The sequence below is a fragment of the Engystomops pustulosus genome, chromosome 2 (assembly GCF_040894005.1).
Source record: "Engystomops pustulosus chromosome 2, aEngPut4.maternal, whole genome shotgun sequence".
Lineage (NCBI taxonomy): Eukaryota > Metazoa > Chordata > Amphibia > Anura > Leptodactylidae > Engystomops > Engystomops pustulosus.
In genome coordinates, this window is record NC_092412.1 from 52,318,879 (window position 1) to 52,337,789 (window position 18,911).

An 18,911-nucleotide genomic window follows, 5' to 3' on the forward strand; every position below is an offset into this window, starting at 1 on the left:
AAGATGTCGGACCTGAGGGGGGAAGCGACACATGCAGGATATTGGGAGCACGATCTTAGTGAAGCGGCGGAGAGTGAACTCCAAGGAACTGGTAAGTAAATCTCCCCCATAGCCTTGTAAAATATATGCAAATTATAATTTTAGGGTATCCTCTCTTGTCCAGTGTCCAGTGAGGGATCAGGACACTGTCAATCAAGGCTAATTGTGAGGCACAAGGTGGTCTGCCTGAATACGGCAAGGTAGATATGATGTCATGTGCATAATTAAAAAAAAAAGATTTCTCCGCATTTCTCATGGCATAAATTTTCGTAAGAAAGACATACATATGATGCAGGACGCTTCCCGTAGATTATGTGTAACTATTGAGCATTAAATGGAGTTTTCCCTATAGAAGGACATAGATTACATGGCCATAAGTTTAAAAATGTTTACACAAAATGTATATCCTTAATTATTTTCGGGATAATAAAAAGATTTAGCTTCCTCTTTAACAACCTGTCATTCCTCATGGTGCACTTCTTCTCAGTCATGTGAGGTTCTTTTTTATTGGTGTTATGTCGCCCCCTAGTGATAAAACTTTTCATTACAGATTATAAATTTTTATTTAACCTGAGGCTCGGTTGCTTTGTTTAGGGCAGTGATGGCGAACCTTTTAGAGACAGTGGGGCACATTTACTTACCCGCCCAGAGGAGTTCACAGAAAGTGCATTGTCCGACGATAATGCACTCTGCCGCGACTCACTAACATCGTGCGTCCGATATCCTGCATGTGTCTCTTCCCCGCTCAGGTCCGACAGACTTCACCTTCTTCGTCCTGGTGCATGTAAGTGCTTGATTTTGCGACACAATTTGAAAGTGAAATCCCACGCTCAGTCTGAATCAGCCGGATCGTCCTACGGCACGCCCCCCATTTCTGTTACATGAAAGCCAGCGCAGCTGCTCCACAATCCGATTGCGTGGGACACAATCCCCTGTTAAATAAACATCAGGAAGTCCGACAAAAGTGCGTTTGAGGACTCTTAGTAAATAAGCCCCAGTATTCGGATAAAAACTTTTTGGATATGCTTTTTATTGACTGTGGAGACTTGATAAAGCCTAAAAACGTGGCTCTGGTGATAGGTTTTCTTTAATAGCATTTTGAGAACTGTACAACCTCTTGATCCCTTTCTGTTTAAATTTTTATGAGTGGCAAAAACTGGCGAATTGGAGTATTTTTTTAGTGCATTTAACATATTGGATCATTTTTATTATATTTTGATAGACTGGACATGTTGGGTGTGTGTGGGAATACCTAACATGTTTATGATTTTATTAATTGATGGGTTATGCTCTAGTGCAGTGATGGCGAACCTTTTAGGGACCGAATGCCCAAACTGCAACCCTAAAGCCCCCTCATTTATCGCGAGGTGCCAACCAAAAATCAAGCAGTAACTTATTGCTCTATGTTCTTCAACAACATTCAATCATACTGGGCTCCGGAGGACACCAACATAGTAAAAAACAAAAGATGGAATATTTGCATCATTGTAGCTGCTTTCCAGTGTCTGTCTGTACACAGAGAACTGTGGGGCCAGCAAGATAATTCGGCCCTGTCTACACATTCTCCCTCTTCCTAAAGTGCCATGTAGCCAAGTAAGTATCAATTTAAAATATCACTGATAGCAGCATCTTTTAAGTTGTTTGGAACTGCAGGAAAATTCTTTGAGTTCTGTCTGGTGTGCTGGAGCGATGGCCCGGATGCCCACAGAAAGAGCTCGGAGTGCCACCTCTGGCACCTGTGCCATAGGTTTGCCATCACTGCTCTAGGGTAAGGGAGGTGATTTGAATTTTGACCATTTTAAAATGTTTTTGTATTTCTTGCAATTTTTTTTATAACTATTTTAGGCCCACTAATGTGTCTTACCATGGGAGTCTGATTACTCATATAGGATACTGCTTCCAGAAGGTCATGGAAGGCAATGATGAATGATATGCCTGGGAGCCTCTGTGGCCCCTGGTTGTCTCGGCAAGCAATCTTTAAAAAAAAAAAGTAACAATCCCTTAAACTTGCATATTTATGCAGAGGAGTGGGATAAGTGGCTACTGCTCCTGTTTGTTAAATGTCCAGATGAAGTTACAAAATGCTATAAGCATGCAACAAAATGACTAATACTGGTACAGTATCAGGGACACAATGATGGTGCTCTATTCTTTGTGTAGAATCCAAAAAATCCAAACTTTGTAGAACAAAATAGAATGGCATTGTGTCCTACAGCTCTGGTGAGAGCCATTCTATTTTGTTCCACAAAGCTTGAATCCCTTAAACTTCTTTACGATCATCCAGTAGCCTAACTCAAACTCCCAAAGCTTCACCTCAACCGTGTTCAAATAGCCAGGGGCACACGCCAGGGCTGCCCCCTATCACCAGCACTTTGCTTTAGCTATGGAACCCCTGGCCACAGCAATATGGGCCAACCATGATATGGGGCTGTAATGCTCTAATTGATGTAGCCATATCTGGTGGCATTGCCCTATAGTCATTTCTTTTTGGAACAATGTTAAAGCCCTTATCCGGCCCCTATTAGGTAATACAACACCAGTGACCCCCGGTGGTACTCTTGTTAGGTGATAGGCCAGCGAAGGTCCAAAACAAACCTCATGGAGTGATCCAAGTCATAGCCCTGGCAACAAGAATACAGATAGCGGTGAAATGAAAATCACCTGACCTGTCCTTTACAGCGGTCAAGAACAGTATAAATCTGCTGAGAGAATTGAGGTCACCAGCACTGACACCTTCCAGATATTGGAAGGGATATGGAATCCCTGGAACGCCTCACAGTGCTCCCCTACCCTTGAGAGGGTTTTAGTATTATCACCCTAATGGTCTCTCAGTAATTTCATGGCTCGGATGCGTCCTCAACCATTAGTACCCACACACTACATATACAGCATATACATATATACATATATCTTGTCATAAAAAATGTTGTTTTCTCGCTTTCCCCTCTCCACAGGATCTCCACCACAGGGAGGACCTGCTCCCCACAGGCTGTGTCATGGCTCCAGAAGGACTGCTACTTTTTTGAGAGCCTCCCGGTGTTCACATAAATTATGCTGCAACTATAATCTCCTAATAGCTCATATTATATCACAAGACTTTATGAAAAAGTCACGCTTGATTTTTAAAATAGGGCTGCCAAGAGGTAAAGTTTTCCTCATCCCGTCCTAGAAAATACATTTGCATATTGATTTGTGAACAATTTCTGAGTGCTCCTGGCTAACCATAGCCATGTCTAGTTGCTAGGAACATCAATTGGCTGTTCAGGTCACCAATCCAGTAATATGTCTGGGTCGCGAGACCAAACCCTGAACACTAACATCGGGTCTGCCCATATCTACTAGAGAACACTGGATACTGCATCATTGTTAGTGAGGGAAACTGCTATGACATCCAAAAGTTTGTCTTCCTTTAAAAATGAATTATCTGTCTCAATAAAATTCTTTCAAACTACACTAATTTTATTAAATCATTAAAAAAATAATCATGGGCTGTTATTCAAGCCATGAACAGCCAAAATCAGGCTTCTAAACCCTGTATATAGAAAGTGGGGGGATACCATGTGTTTCTTTTGGTTGCAGCCAAATGAATTCATATAACCCTTTATTCGGTATTGTATTCTTCAAGTGCTGGCTCTCAACCCTCACACTCCCTTCGCTCATGTATAGCTGAGACTAATGGCCTATTTGGCTACAATTTGTCTATGCATTGCCAAGGCTGTATTCATCAATCACTGCAGAGCGCTGCCATAAAATGCCTTACACAGCGCCGCAGTCAGCCATAAATAAATCACATATAGAGAACCTTACACGTTCTTCATTCTTATCGGAGGTAACATAGGACCAGAGAGTAGCAAAGAACCTACAGGTGTGCCCGCTCAGGTGATGAACAGCTCATCCGCTGCAGAGAGACATTGTCACAGCAGGGGGCAGTATACAGGCTTATACCTGACTGTGAGGAGAGCACCCAAAGGAGTGTCTGCCTGTTAGGGGTGATGATAGCCCCACCACAGCAGTATGTAAGCCGATGTCTCATGTGCAGAGGAATGTTAGACATTACAGATCGGTGTCTGTGTGTGAGAGACTGAGAAAGGGAAAGTGCGGAAATCATCACTGCCCCACACATAACTGTATGACATTGCTGCCCTTGAAAGGTCACCATCCTAAATACGTCACTGAGGCTCCCTGTACAAGAGTACCCGTTTGCAATCTCAGTCCACAATGAACTTGTTGTGTGTAATCATTTTGTGAGGTCCACTGATACACCAAAGATAGTAGAAAAGACGGGCCAAGCCACAAACAGGTGCAGGAAAAGGGCCTGTTCTCAATTACGCGGCTTCAGTGCAACGTAACCCCACCAGGGCATGGACTGGATTTCCAGGGACAGGAGAGGCTGGCTGTAGTTGCGGCCTTGCGCCACGATAAGTGGCTTGGTCCACGGAAATAGGCTTTGTTCACACCCATCAAAGCCAGCAGGTAGATGCAAGAGGCGGAAAAGATTATAGTTGCGTGTGGCATCAGATGAATGGGGAGGCCTGTGGTGTTAATAACAGGGCAGAGATCGACAGCAGGAATTTTTGCAAAACTCACAATTTCTTTGATGTCAGATACATGCCACACAGCAACAGGTAAAAAGTTGAAAATGGTCCTTCCTGCAGGCACACACACACAAGCCGATGGATTGGTTGGCTGTGGCGATGATTCCGTTGTGTGAGTACCTCTGTGAAGGGGAATATCTGTACATGAGCTTTATAGTTTTATAGTTTTATACATGAAGGGGAATATTTGTATATGAGCTTATAGTTTTATATTTTTATACTTTTATACTTTTATATAGCTGGCAAATACTAAAGTTTTTCCTCCTCAGCAATATGCTCAGATATATTACTTAAGATGGCGCCGGCATCCACAAAACCAACAACCTATTTCCAGGAATAGAACAACATTCCCGATTCCAAGAAGGCTTCATCACTCATATCGAAACTCAACGCCCAGGACATTATCTGCCCAGATACTGGAACTGACCAACCAGGGCACATCGGATGCTAGACACATTTGCTTAACCCTTGCCCACTATGATGCTATATGACAGTGATGGCGAACCTATGGCACTGGTGCCAGAAGTGGCACTCAGAGCCACTTCTTTGGGCACTCAGGCCATCACCCCAGGACAGAGTTCCCCAAAGAGGACCAAATCCACCATATCTTCCTGCAAGCCCAGGCAACTTAAGAGATGCTACTCTCAGCGCCATTTTAAAGCGACAATTCATTGGCTGTTTGGAACTGCGGGGAAAGTGAGAAGGTGTTGACAGAACTGCATTATCTTTTGAGGTCCTCATTCTGGACCCACCATTCCTCTACAGAGAGACCATGGAGAGAAGCTACAAGAGTCTGAATTTGCCCTCCTTCTTTCAACTGTATTGGTGGCCTCAGGGGGCCGATACGATTGAAAGATTAAAAGAACAGGTAATGAGTTACTTCTTAAATTGCCATGTTGGCACTTCACAGTAAATAAGTGAATTTTGGATGTTGTTTGGGCACTCAATCTCTAAAAGGTTCGCCATCACTGCTATATGATGTATAACCACACCTTTCTCTCTTTTGTATAAAATGTACGAACACGGAAATAAAGTTAGTCTTGTTGTGCTGAGCAGTAAAGAGTTTGTTTTAAGATTGAGACTGATCAACCTGGAGACAGTTTCCTTCTTAAGAAACATGCACGCTTACTCTATCTGATTTGAGGTGACTGACTGGACCGGTTAATTGTCGATTACGACCCTGACAATTTGGCGCTCAACTGTGGGGGCGTGGCCTGAGCCCGCATTAACACCCGGTGGAAGACCCCTGACGCTCCCGGAGGAGATCTGATCAATCTCACAGGAACACGGTAAATCTATGTATATACTATATATATAGTACTTATCTGTGTATCCGAGGGCGTGAGGTAGTAGTCTCCGGACCCTATGGGTCTTCGGGGTGACTGTCTGAGTGGTGTGGATTCCTCTTTGTCTCAGCGCCACGCTCAGAACTGTTACACAAGGAAGACGATTTAGTTTCGTTTTCAAACACCACCCCCGCTCCATCAGTCACTCTGATAATTTCTGCCCGGAAAGTGAAAGTAAATTTGTGCGTTGCCGTCTGGTTATTTAAAGTTGTATTATGATCGGAAGAAGCCATACCAGGCGAAACTCGGATTCGGGCAGTTGTTCCGGGGCCCCGGAAGAAGCCATACCAGCCGAAACTCGGAGTCGGGCAGTTGTACGGAGCGTGTTCTTTTATATTAAGGCCTTTTTATCTTCTACTCTTGTGAGTATCTCTAACAAAATAGTTTTCAAGAAACTGAAAAGTACTGCACCATCATTTTTCTGCCTTTTCTTCCCACCTTGAATAGCGATCAGGGGAAGGTACGAGGTGAACGGAACGAAAAAGCGGAGGCACAAGTCCCCAGACGGGAGGAATTAGGAGCACTACAGAGGCTACGCGCTACCTCCGAAATCCCTAGGAGGAACGCCGTGCCGAAACATCGCACCTCGTAAGAAGACTCCTATGCCCTGTGCAGAGAAAACTGAGGACATTAAGTATGAACTAAGGACGGTCCCCGTGAGTACTAAATAATCAGATCGGAAAGGTACCACGGTTTTTTCCCCTTTTTTCTTGGAGCAGGTGAACATAGGGGCGAAGGATCAACTAATTTGTACTCTATTTAGTTAGACAGAATGTTACGTCTCATAAAAAAGGAACACAGCCTCCCCCCGCAGAGCAGAGGGAAGGTAAAAAGTATGTGAAGTGTGCAAAAGATTTGTACAAGTTTGTACAACAGCCAAGGTCAGGGAGATTACAGCCCACTTTAGGGTAGCGAAGAAGTTGAAGGAAGAAGGTTGGTCGGAGGTGAAAGGAGATGGTGACAGCGAAGGGGCAGAAATGATTTACGGATATGTAAAATGTGAATCACAAAGTGTTAAAAATTGTAATGAAAAAGATGTATCTAAAATGGCCGCCGTTCCTCTTGGCGCGCCACCGCCCTATAATGGCGCCGGTTCAAATCTGGTAGGGTGGACATGTGACGTATGTGGAATTCAGAACCCGGAGGGGGTGGAGACTTGTCGGCAGTGTGGTGCTCCACGCCCACATAGACACACCCCCAAATCCAGCGGAAGTGGGGCATGCCCCACTTTTCAGTGGTGGCCATTTTAAGTTATATTCCCTTCAAGTCCCTGAAAGTTAATTGCCTGTTGGCAGCCATAAAGGCTGGTTGAGGATAGTAGCTGAACTCCCCCCCCCACCTCGGGATTCTGAGCAGACGTTTGAAAACAAATGCCGGCTGGTGATATTTCACCATTTCGGGCGTCTGCTAGGGGTCTTGGAGTGTGGGATGTTGTTTGTTTGAGTATTATTAAAATTTATTTGATCCTGACAATTGCAAAAAAAATTACTATAAAAAGTGTTGCAATGTGTCTGGTACCTGCTTTCAGGCGTTTAAAAGGTTAACGAGAGGGAGATCTTGGGGGCTGTGTAGCTGCGTTTTGTTTTTGTGAAGACATGTAAGTGGCCTTGACTGACGTTCTCCAAAAGTCTAGGGCTCTGTCTGAGCTGTGTTATCAGTGTGTGTTCTGTTCTGACCTTGACGCTTACAGCATAACAGACTAAGCAAGAATGAGCCCCCCAACTGTATTACAGAGCCTATAACTGACTTTTGTTCCTTTTTGATTAAAAAAAAAAAAAAAACAACTTAAGTGTACCTGATTTCTGTTTGAGACGTTGGAGTCTGGCCAGAACTTTATAGAGAGCATAGAACGCTGAGCTATAGATATTTGAGAGAATCCTATATGTCTAAATGAGATAAAGCGGAGACCAGTGTTAGCGGACTAGAGACATCTCTGCCAGACTTGTGACAGAAGAACAGAGACCAGTTTCACAGACCTCGGCCAAGTGAGACTGAGAGAAAGTCGCGGTCCGCTGACAGCCAGACCCAAGTGGGCGTGTTTCGACTGTGGGGAGGAGACATTACTATAGTGAGTGGCGGAGACGCCCCCAACAGGGCAGGACAAGGGGGATGGTTACGGACAAGGATGTCAACGAGAACAGTCCCCCTCTTCTGAAAGCTACCCCTTTCAAAGAGTTAGTGCCTTTCATTGTAAAACTCTCCCCTGTTAGCCCGATGATGATTTAACCCATTCCCGGTCAAGGAAAAGGCCCGGAAAGAACAGCCGGATACATGTAGGATGGTCTATGATCTCCAAGCTGCCAATGAGTGTACTGAAGCCCTACCCCAAACTGGCAGCAGTCTTTGAGAGTGACATATTATTCACTGTTATTGATTTGGCAAATGTTTTCCTCTCTGTGCCCCGACATGAAGATCACCAGTACCTATTTGCCTTTACCAGTTCAATATTCCAGTATACCTGATGTATATTCCGACAAGGGGGGTAAAACTCCCCCAGCCAATACCCCACGGCCCTACAGGGAGTAGACTGGCAGACTAGCCCCTTACTGGATGTTCTCCTTTTCAGTATGCGGAGGACCTACTGTTTTTGTTTGCCAGGATGCATTTATTGACCTTATGTGTTTTCTGTTCCAGAAGGGTTGCAAAGTTTCCAAAGACAAGCTCCAGTACTGCCAGGAGAAAGTGGTCTTCCTAGGCCACTGCTTCTCAGCCACAGGACAAATACCTGGCAGAGGAAAGAAAGCTGGCAATCCAGAATATGCCCCTCTTCCGGCAGTGGTCATCTTGGTACTCAGCCACTGTATCCCCTTCTCACTTCTTCCGGGGCCTACTACCAAGGCCCAAACGCTTCGGAAGAGAGTTCATCCCACCCCTCACAGGCGCTAGGCCTGTTTCCAGTCAAATATGACACCCGTGCTCACAAAAACGGCAACCAGGATCAGCCGGCCCCCCCAAGTAACTCCTGAAATCTTGCGAGAGTCTCCACTCTATAGTCGCTTGCAAGATAGACGTGCCGCTATAGCAGACAGCGGAGATGAGTGGGAAACTGACCCGGCTGACCCTTCCAAGTCCGGGGCCCGGCTCTCTACCGGACTTTCACACACCAAGCCCCCGCAGCCTCCACTGCTTACCCCACAGGCACCCCAGAGGGGGAAAGAGGAACAGTATGTACAGCAAACTACCGAACAGTGGAGACCCTACAGTCCCAGATGAAGAAAACCACAGTCACACCCAGTGTTCCTACACTCCCTGACCTAAACATGACTACTGTTACAGCAGAAGCTCCCCTGAGGAGCAAGACCCTCACCAGTGAACCTACTAGGTCATCCTGAAGTACCTGGATGCCTCGGCAGTGCCGGACCAGGACAGTTACCAGTCGGGGTTGCACTTCTGTTCCCAGATGAAGACTTGGGCACAGGAATGCCTCCCCGACCAGGCAGGTTCTATCCAGGACGTCTAGCAGGAAAAGGATGAACCGGTGGACAGGTACTCCTCCAGACTTTCCCACTATTGAGGATCTTGGATTCACCCTTCATAATAAGATCCAAGCCCACATGCTTGTAAAGGCCCTAGTGGAGGGCCTCTAAGATGAACTTAAAGACAAAGTTCTTGCCTATCCGCAGGATTCAAGGATGCTGTAACCATAATCAAAGGATTCCAGAAAGCTCAACATAAGGAGAAAGACAAGAAGAAAAAGAAAGTGATGCTGATGACCAACACTTCAATGGACAGTGACTCAGATGAAAAACTGGTCCCTGCCCCTATTATGGTACAGCAAGCCCCTACAGGACCACCTATGCCTGTCAACTATTACCCTCAGCCACCAGTACCCCATGCATCTCATCCGTGGCAGACACAACAACAGCAAGGACCCTTTGGATCCAACAACCTGAGACCTCGCCCTACCTGCTGGATTTGTGGAAGACAAGGCCATGTCAAAAGAGACTGCAGGTCCAGACCCAGTCAACGCCCCCGAGATGACTACAGACCGCGCCAAAGTGGACCCAGATCTGATGACTATAGAGGGTCCCAGAATAGACCCAGACCTGATGTCTATAGAGGATCACATGATCAAAGGTACCAAGAACCAAGACCACAGGATTCAGGATCTCCCCACCAACTATGAAGTTCAGGCCAACCTGTGCCCTGCTTTACAAACGCTTCAAAGTTTTACCCAAAAACAGCTTGTGGATCCATTGTCCTCCCAGTGGACGGGCACCCCACAAGATTTCTAGTGGACCTCGGTTATCTCCTCACCTAACCTCCCAAGTACTGTGGAACTGTCTGATGACTTTGTGTCCTGTATTGGCATTACTGGCACCACTGCTGAGTTTCCCCTCACTGTTCCCGTCCCTGTTGGACCTGCCCCGTCAACCTCTTGGGGGCAGACCTTCTCCAACATCTCAGAGCTTCTATCAGTTATACCCCCCAAGGTCTTCAGCTTGAATTACGTGATCCCAAGACAGAAGAGGGAACTATGGACAGATGTGTACTTAGAGCTCTCCCTCTGATGCTTCAGCAAATTCATTAACCTGATCTCCTCTATGGACTCCCGGACCGGGTCTCAGCCCAACTCCCCTCCTCACTCTGGTCTACTGGACCTGATGACGGGTCTGTGATCGTGGGGGTTTGTGGTGGTTGCTGCTTTCTTACGTCCCCTCCTTGTTGATCGTTTATGTTGCGTTGTGACTCTGGTTCTGTGTGAGAAGTAGTTTGACATCTGTGTGCTAAAAAACAAGGTTGTCGGTAGTCGGAGGAGGGTCACTTGAAGATGATGATCGGTGTTGAATCCGTTGTCTGCCACGAAAATTTTGAAAGTTAGGGTCTTGGATCTTTTTTTGGCCTCAGTTTCCGCGCGGAAATCCGGTATGGTTTTGTCGACTTTATCTTTTAATTTATTCCATTCTTCTGATGGTAAGGCAGAACTGAGCTGTTGTTCAATCGTTTTCAGGAAATTGGAGGATTCCGCAATTTTAGTATGAAGTGTTTCAATAGTTAGGAGTATAATATCAAATGAACATTTGTTTAAAATATTTTCACATTTTTTGCAGAATTCTACATCATCTTTGAAGAGAGTAGATGTTAAATTGCTCCGAAGACCTCTGGGTATACATTCAACTTTGTAATATTCCGTAAGGGTATCACAGTGTAGTTCGAATTATGTAAATTTCCTGTATTCTCGTTCAAAATGTCTGGCACGGATCTCTGAGCTGGGAGTATGAATCATTTCCTATGATTTGATATGCCGTTTCTTCATCGTAACAGAAAGTATTAGACGACATTGAAAATTCTTGAGGTGCTGGTCCTCAGTGAGAGGATACAATTTATGATAACAGAGGTACCGCACTCTGCAGCACATATGTGGTGCTCAAAAATTGGGATTCTCAGTCCACTTGATCCAAAATATCAGATGAATTTTCGGCACACACAATAAGTTTTCTTTGCTTAATCAATTTTTATTTATATTGAAAGATTCATAGTATTCGGCCTTCACCTTGAAGTAGCTTTGTGTCATAACATCTTACATAATACATAAATTGATCAGGTCGTAACTAGGGGAAACAGAACAGAAACTTTGTAAGCAGTAAGTAAATGCACGTTTGGCGCAAAATTGTCTGCAGAACATCAGCCATACCAAATACAGCAGAGCTGGGTGTGCATGTCTATGAGTAAATCTGAGGACAATAGCTATCAGGCAAACAAGCAACATAGGGTAAAAGGATAAATATAATATAACAACACTTTGAATGGTACCTGAGCATTTTAGTTAAAAGAAGTAAGAATACAATGAATCAGCAGTTTGTATCATTTAGAACAGGCCCACGAACCGTTTCTATGCGCCCCCCTTCGCATCCGGCCGCGGCCTCCAGCAGGTCTCCGCAGTCGGGCAGGGGCCTCCGTCCGTCCGGACAGGAAGCTCCTGCCCGTCACTATATAGCGTTCGATGTGACAGTTTCCGGCCGCTCGAGCACTATTATTGCAGGTGGAGAAATGTGACCGGAAAATAACCTAAGTGAACATCGCTCCTTGAACCTGGAGCGCGGCCGCGTGATGACGTCATCACGCGGCCGCACACCGTTTCCTGTTCAACAGCCGCAAGAAGAAAGAAGACGTGGGAGCCAGAGGTGAGCATAGGATTTTTAATTTTTTTTTAAACAGCAGTTAAAAACATTGTGCCGCCTGGGGGACCCTAACATATGAAACAATTCATTATGGGAGTAGCATATAAAACAACAAATGGAGGGGGGTTTATAAAACAACTAATAGTGCGGGGGGGGGGGACATATAAAATAACTAATAGCGGGGGGTATATAAAATAACTAATGGTAGCGTGGGACATATAAAATAACTAATGGTAGCGCGGGACATATAAAATAACTAATGGCGGGGGGGGACATATAAAATAACTAATGGCGGGGGGTATATAAAATAACTAATGGTAGCGTGGGACATATAAAATAACTAATGGTAGCGCGGGACATATAAAATAACTAATGGCGGGGGGGGGACATATAAAATAACTAATGGTAGCGCGGGACATATAAAATAACTAATGGCGGGGGGGGGGGACATATAAAATAACTAATGCCGGGGGGTATATAAAATAACTAATGGTAGCGTGGGACATATAAAATAACTAATGGTAGCGCGGGACATATAAAATAACTAATGGCGGGGGGGGACATATAAAATAACTAATGGTGGGGGGTATATAAAATAACTAATGGTGGGGGGTATATAAAATAACTAATGGTGGGGAATATATAAAATAACTAATTGTGGGGGGTATATAAAATAACTAATGGTGGGGACGGCATATAAAATAATTATTGGTGGGGGTATATAAAATAACTAATGGTGGGGACGGCATATAAAATAATTATTGGTGGGGGTATATAAAATAACTAATGGTGGGGACGGCATATAAAATAATTATTGGTGGGGGTATATAAAATAACTAATGGTGGCGCGGGACATATAAAATAACTAATGGTGGGGGGCAGCATAGGAAATAATTAATGGTGGGGACAGTCTGGTAATTAATGGGGGGGCAACATAGGAATTAATTAATTTATTGGGCCAATATATAAAATAGTTCACAAAAGGGTGCAGTATATTAAATAATTAATTGGGGGTGGGGGCCCAGTGTGTTACGGATGCGGTCACATGTACCGCTATTTATCCGGCCCTCCAATGGTCTGAGAGGGACAGTGAACGGCCTCCTATGTGAAAAGTTTGGGGACCCCTGATTTAGAACACTCAACTACAAACCCTACACTCCATTACAGTAGAGAAATGGCGCCACCTGCTGCTTACTAGGCGCTAGTAAACAGAATTTTTTCAGTATGTTTTAACACAAATAGTTCACATATTGGGGCACATTTATCATACGCTGGTGCACTTAACATACCTATACGATGTTGCTCCTGACACAAGCCAGATCTGCAGCCTCCTGATAAATCCTGTTGGGCAACTGCAACATGTTGTCGCCAGGACACTTCTACACCAGGCCGGACTTGGCGTTGAATTGCACCCTGGCCTGAGCATGAATAGGCGCAAGCTATAGTATGCCGGCATGGGGAAGAAACACCCAAGCACTAGGCCACTGCATGCCGTCAACATCCCCTCCCTGCTCAACTAGTGTAGAGGGAGTTGAAGTCACAATTCATGGATCTGCACGGGAATTGCGACTCATTTGCGGCTAGTGCGCCTGTTTTCAGATATACAAGCCAAGCTAAATCCCCCCATTGTTCTCTTCCAATATAGTATAAGGATAATGGCAACTAAAAATCCATACATACCACCAACTCTGCTTAAGGTTCACTAGATGTGAGGCGGTTACTTGCATAAATTGAATTGTGTTATTTTTTTTGGTTTGAATCATAGTATTGTTGAAACAGATTAAAACCAACCAAACGCATGATATACAAAACATACAAAACATACAAAAACACATGCGTTTCCAGTGCGTTTAAAAATGGTCCAAGATCTGTCCAAGAACGCCCTGTGTGACAGCAGCCTAAGGGTGTCACATAATTGTGTTACCTACAAACTGATCTTCAAATATAGACAACACACGGATAAAACTTGTATTTTATTGGCTTTCAAATATATATTATTTTTCCTTTTACACAAGGTAGGGGGTGAGTTATAGATGAATGGTCGACCCACCCTGATCATAAGAAGAAGTTACCCATGTCCCTGCCCTCTCCCTACATAGTCTTTCATATTCAGAGATAAAGTCAGTTTTATCAGTAAAGAAGGAACATTCCTCTGATGTATTAAAAAGTTTCTTATATTCCCATGTACTAATGATCTATACAGTCTATAGAAAAGTAAGTGACCATTTAAATTTTGGGTGGAAACCATTTAATGTTTTTGTATTGGACCAGCTGACATGAAAGAACTTGCATACTACGATGTATTGTTCATCTGCTGTATACACACATATAACAGCTGCTGTACAGCTATGTCACATCTTCCATTGTAAATGCACACAGGTGATCCACAGGAATTGTTTACTGATGGTTAAAAGAGATTATTGCTACACAGACAAATTCATTATCGAATATTCATCCCATCACACTCGCAAGTGTAGAATGGGCCCTAGTCTTGTAGTCAACCAAGACAAACAGATCCTACATTTTGTTGTCACTTAGAAGACACAAAGGATCCGTAGATCACATTTCCTTTGGACTTCCCGTCATTTTCGGGATTTGCACCGCTGTGACAGGGATTTAGCAGGGGATTGTGTCGTAAGGGATCGGATTTTGGCACAGCAGCGTCGGCTTTGATGCGACAGAAATCGGGGACGATCCGACTGATTCAGACTGAGCGCAGGATTTAAGATACAGATTACATACATACACCGGGAAGAAGAAGGTGAACTCCAGCGGACCTGAGCGGGGTAGTGACACATGCAGGATATCGGGCGCACAATGTTAGTGAATCGTGGCACAGGGCATTATCAGCGGAAAATGCACATCCGGTAACTCCAAGGGACCGGGTAAGTAAATGTGCCCCACAGTCTTCCGATCTGACATATTTATCACAATGGTTCACATTTATCAAACACAGTACAAACAGGTACAGGTGCAGTTTGCCTGAGTAATGTGCAGAGGGCGCCAGATTCATGAATAGTGGCAAACAATTCATGAATCTGGCACCCGTGCACTGCTCTGACAATACAAATGTGAAACAGTTTGCACTAAAATGAATGTGCAATCTCAGACAAATAAATGGCGGAGGAGCTTGAACAGAGCCTTGTGAAAGTATTCGGCCCCCTTCAAATTTTCTACTTTTTGCCACATTTCATGCTTCAAACATAAAGATATAAAATTGTAATTTTATTGGGACACAATTGTGAAGGGGAACTAAATTTATTGGATATTTTAAACTTTTGTAAAAAAAATTATAAACTGAAAAGAGGGGTGTGCAATATTATTTGGCCCCTTTACTTTCAATGCAGCAAACTGACTCCAGAAGTTCAGTGAGGATCTCTGAATAATCCAATGTTGTCCTAAATGACTGTTGCCATGGTGGCTTAGTGGTTAGCATTTAGCATTTCAGCCTTGCAGCGCTGGGGACCTGGATTCATGTCCCAGGGTCAACATCAGCAAAGAGTTTGTATGTTCCCTCCGTGTTTGCATGGTTTTCCTCCGGGTCCTCCCACACTCCTAAAAACTTACTGGTAGGTTGATTAGATTGTGAGTCCCATTGGGGACAGGGACCAATTTAGCAAGCTCTGTGCAGCGCTGTGTAATCTGTATGCACTGTATAAATAAAGAAATTCTCTGAATGATCCAATGTTGTCCTGAATAACTGATGATGATAAATATAATCCACCTGTGTGTAATCAGGTCTCGGTATAAATACACCTGCTCCGTGATAGTCTCTGGGTTCTGCATCATGAAGACCAGGGAGCGCACCAGGCAGGTCCGTGATACTGTTGTGGAGAAGTTTAAAGCCGGATTTGGATAAAAATATATTTCACAAACTTTAAACATCCCAAGGAGCCGTGTGCAAGCGTCATATTGAGTATCAGACCACAGCAAATCTACCAAGACCCGGCCGCCCCTCAAAACTTTCATATCAAACAAGGAGAAGACTGATCAGAGATGAAGCCAAGAGGCCCATGATCCCTCAGGATGTGGTTTACCACAAACACATCTTATGTTATTCAGTTTCCTCTTGTCCCTACAGTAATGCTTCCAGTCCACATAATGCCCCTTGTAGATAGTAATGCCCCCAGTTCACATAATGCCTCCAGTCCACATAATGCCCTTTATAAAGTAATGCCCACACTGTTAGCTAATAAACAAAAAAAAATCTCTAATACTCACCTCTGTCTTCCCTGCTTATCCTGTCTTCTGTGCAGGACGATCGGCGGTGACATCATCAAATCGCGTCTCCTGTTCCCGGCTGCTGTGTTGAGTTGCAGGAAGCAGGAGACGCGATGTAGTCAAATAATGACGTTTTCTTCTCAGTGTAGTGCTGCGCGGAGCTGACGGCTCCGTGCACCATTACTCTACCCATCTCTATCTGTGTCCTAATGATACAGATAAAGATGAGAATGGAAAACTCTCCCTGGACAGCGGGACCTGGGACCTGCTGATCTGGGGAGATCCGGGGCACCGGCCAAAAGATCCGGGGCATGAGCCCCGAATCTTTTGACCTAGCGACGCCCCTGGCCATCGCACATGTGCCCATGGAGGCGGTGAAGCGCGCTCGGCATTCCGCTGGGGAGCAGGAGCCAGGAGAGCTGAGTCTGAAGCAACGTCTGGAGCCGGGGCACACAGAGGGACACGGGTTCGCCCGCGATCCGAGACAGGCAATAGGTAGAAAAGTTCAAGGGGCCCGAATACTTTCTTGTGGGCCAGTGTCTAATGCTCGATGATAAATCTGGCGTTCTAGTAAAAAAAAAAGTGTACAAAAACTGTGTAAAACCCATATACAGATGTGGTGCAAGGCATTTTAGACAATATTTATCTTTAGCAATAAATCTGTTTGAGATCTAATGAGGGTCAGGATGAAGCATGGAGGCCTCGTGATAGGGACTTCAATCCTGCCTTTGCTATGGAGCTCTGGGGAGCCAAAGCGTATGATAGTCATTCATACTAGTAGTGATATGTAAGGCCCCTTCCACACTTGCGTTGCAGATCACGTCAGAGTCTGATCAGGGAGCGATCAGGGTTTGGTCAGTGAAAGGCCGCGGTCACAAGATCCACTAGGCGTCCGTTCATAACGCGACGCTAGCACACAGGGGGCGGTCCTCGGCCCGAACGCACATGCGTTAACAGGGAAACGCATGCGATTGATAAGCCGCCCCCTGTGCGCTAGCGTCGCGTTATGAACGGACGCCTAGCGGATCGTGTGACCGCGGCCAAAAACTGACATTTTGCATCAGTGTTCAATCAGTTTTCAGTCAGAGTTTGTTCAGTGTCTCAGTTTTTCATGCGCATTTTCAATGCAATTTCAATGCATTTTTCACTTGCAGATAACGGGCGTGAAAAGGACTCAGACAAAGCTCTATCTTTTCAATGGCAATTGATGCGTGAAAAACACATTGCAATTGCATGTGTCTCAGAGTGCAATGCATTTTTGATGCATCTCCATAGACTTGTATGGTGTGTTTTTCACACGTGCGTGTGAAAAAAAATGCAAGTCTGAAAAAGCCCATTGATTTCACGCACGTGAAAAACGCAAGTGTGGAAGGGGCTTAAACAGCTCAACTATTTGTTTATAACATTCTGCGCCCACATGCGTCGCCTCTCATAATAGGACAAGGGTTTCCCTGGGAAGCATGTGCCAGACTGCAACATTACCTCGGCCTGCCCGTTTCAGAATTTACAGGATACCATAAAGAAACTACATGGTGCCACAGGAAGTTGCTTTTGATGTCACAAATACTGATGCCTCTTGGTCCAAGGACACCAAACATTGGTGAAGGCAGGTCCAGTGACACCAATCTTCCTCCCCTTCTTCTGTGGCCTGGCACAGCTGCTAAACACTAGAAGTAGCTGTGCGACTGTCAGGAGGCTGAGTACATTTTGCATTCTTTCTACCACCTCTGCCCCAACCTTAAAGAGGACCTGTCACCCATAAAAAATGCACTAGGAGCTGCTTACTAAAGTAGGCAGCTCCTGGCGCTACCCCATTTTTAGCAGTGATAAACTGTCAGCTTTATCGGAACCCTCTGATACCGCTAGCAGACACTGCAGTGCCGTACCTTCATAACACCGGACCAAGCTAAAAGCGGTCGTGTGTATTCATGAAAGGGCGGTCCAAGGCGATGCTTCTTTCCCAGACCACCCCTCCCATGCCATAGGCCAGTGGTGATTGCCAGGCTTCATGCGGCAGTGACCACCTCCTAGTCCTGCCCACTAGCAGTTTATCACTGCTAAAAATGGGGTAGCGCTAGTAGCTGGTCAGCGGCTCCTAGTGCGTTTCTTATGGGTGACAGGTCCTGTTTAAAGTGGTTGTCCATGAGTTACCTTTTTTATAATATATGACTGTGGGAGCTTAGAAAAGTAATAAAAAAATGTATCCTCACCGTTCTCCCGACTCCTCTATTCAGTTCGAATGGAATCTGTAGGAAAAAAAAATATACCATGCTGTTTGATGTGGTGATCCTCCTGTAAAATGAAATACTTCATTAAATATATTATCAAAACTGCACAATTATTATCTTTTACTTTTAATATAGTTAATTTTCAAAAACTAACTGGACTATCTGAATCCAACCTTATGCCTCACACACATGAATGTAGTGTAGGGATGTGTACTAGCCGTTCTTTACTACACACAGGACTCAAAACAGCCTGCACGTTTGTGTGCGCAGTCTGCGAATACAGGACCGTGTGCTGGTTGGGTTCAAGATGGATATTAAATGCAATGGTGATGCTGTGTGGCAGAGGTTGCCAGACCTGAT

At 44.8% G+C, this 18,911-nt stretch overlaps 1 long non-coding RNA gene across 2 annotated transcripts in view; it reads right to left on the bottom strand.

Moving 5' to 3' along the window:
- The window catches only part of LOC140117665 (uncharacterized), a 40,218-nt gene that overhangs the window by 20,533 nt on the left and 774 nt on the right, over nucleotides 1-18,911 (bottom strand). For both annotated transcript variants that reach the window (XR_011853050.1, XR_011853051.1), the window contains exon 2: nucleotides 18,534-18,615. This is a non-coding gene — a long non-coding RNA (uncharacterized lncRNA). The remainder of the gene's footprint in view (nucleotides 1-18,533; nucleotides 18,616-18,911) is intronic.